Here is a 2,040-nt window from a genome sequence, read left to right on the forward strand (position 1 = left end):
GAGTGTTATTGCAAGGAAATGATCAGCAAAAAGATGATCAGCAAAAAAATATATAGAAATGTTCTGGTTAGTCTATGTTATTAGACTTCAGGAGGGATGTAGACACTCTGGCTCTACACCCTGATCCTATCCCACCAGCACAAGCTCTGCTTGTATTAATTAGACCTCCAGGGTCAATGGACCAAAAGATTTATCAGGAATATAGATCCTTCTGAGTATTGACCATGTCAAATCTTGTGACATGTCAGGGAAAATGGTACTTGGGAAAAGTAACGCAGATTGGTGGAGTAGACGAAAGAAATGATTGGAGGAAAATGTGGTGATCCTGCTGTTGGCTTAGAGTCGAGAAGGTCATGAATTACAACACCGGGTATTCTCTGGGGGTCACCCTCACAGATACTGACCCAGCCCACCACCGTTTTGCTTCCAAGATCGGACGAGATCGGGCTCTGTCGGTGGGGTATGGTAGTAATTAATTTGGCCTAGTATGGCCGACTCACCAATGAGAGTGCACCTAAACAAGACTGAGGAGAGAAATATAGGGAAAAGGGGCGGATCTGCTGTCTATGTTAGGCACAGGATATACCTGTGGATCATGGATGAGAGTCCGCAGAAATGTAGAGAAAATGAAAAGATGAGGGATTGAAGGAAAAGTCCGGAGGAATGAAGAAAAAAAGAGAGAAGGCGGGAGAGAAAATGTATGGGGAGGGGAAGGGGAAGAAGGAAGGCAGAATGAAGATTGTGACAAATGTCAGCTTGGTGTCACACCAAAATGTTGTCAAAAAACAAAAAACAAATATTAATTAATTATACACCCATTTATCCGGCAATGGATATATTAGATAGTGCCTCTATCTCATTAGAGATGATAAGAATTGGTGCATAGATCCTGATAGATGCTAGTTGTCACACTTATTCACACCTATATTGCAAAGCCACAATGTGTAAGTGCTAGGTAAACCTTGCAGCAAGACGGATGAGCATAGTGATATTCCTGCCTGGATCTTTAAATGGGCCAAAATATGACACTTAATACAAGGCTACTGTAACATCAGACAAGGTGCACAGGCATTGGGGTAATCCACATTTTCAGATATATTGGGAGTACCCTTATAGACAGTATAACAGGTAATGGGGGTAGGCGGGCCCCCTGCAACAATGGTTGACTGGATATAAATACACTTGCCTGGGTATTAATACACTTGCCACTGTTCTATTGAGGAGGTAACAGACAGAAGAATATTAAGTATTTTTGCTATAGTAATATATTATGTCAATTTACTACGTTGGCAAATGAAGATAAACAGAAAGAGGGGGGGATGGGGGGGGGAAGAAATGGGGGGTGTTGGTACCGGTCCCTGCCCAGGTCCCTGGGTCGGTCACTGAGTATCAAGATGCAAAGTTTTTTTCTCTCTGGTCCTTAATGGATGTTGGCGTGATTCATGCTGAAATGCTGGAATAGGTCATGCTGAAGTGCTGGAATGCTGATATGCTGGAAAACGCGTTTCACCCGTCCTGCGGGCTTGTTCACTTCCAATACTGTGTATTATTATATTCAACCATTTGTGGTGTACAACCTAAGTGTGGATTTTTTCTTAAATTAATGAACTAATAAAAGTTATGTATTAATTTTTTCATACTAACAAATTTAAAACAAGAGTGCACCCACACAAGAGTCTTCTGTAATCCATTTTCCTTGATGGATAAGGTAACAGGTAATGAAGTGAAAAGAGCTGTGGATAGTGCTAAAAGGAATAAAACTCCAGGTATGGATGGGTTGCCGATTGAGTTTTATAGTTGTTTTTGGGATGTCATAGGGAAGGATGTTTGTGATTTGTGTGCTTTTATGTTTGGAAATGCAAGATTATGTGATAGTATGAAAGAAGGTATTGTGGTGTTAGTGCATAAAAAAGGTGATAGGGGCTTGTTAGAAAATTGGAGACCTATTACGCTTTTAAATTCAGATTATAAAATTCTGGCAAAAGTATTGGCGAATAGGATGCGGGATGTGGTGGATCAGGTGGTGGGTGATGATCAAGT

The 2,040-nt window shown here is 41.0% G+C and overlaps 1 pseudogene; it reads right to left on the minus strand.

Moving 5' to 3' along the window:
* Positions 1-355: 355 nt before the first annotated feature.
* LOC134930337 (5S ribosomal RNA) lies at positions 356-474 on the minus strand (annotated as a pseudogene).
* Between the last annotated feature and the right edge of the window lie 1,566 nt (positions 475-2,040).

The sequence above is a fragment of the Pseudophryne corroboree genome, chromosome 5 (assembly GCF_028390025.1).
Source record: "Pseudophryne corroboree isolate aPseCor3 chromosome 5, aPseCor3.hap2, whole genome shotgun sequence".
NCBI classification, from domain to species: domain Eukaryota; kingdom Metazoa; phylum Chordata; class Amphibia; order Anura; family Myobatrachidae; genus Pseudophryne; species Pseudophryne corroboree.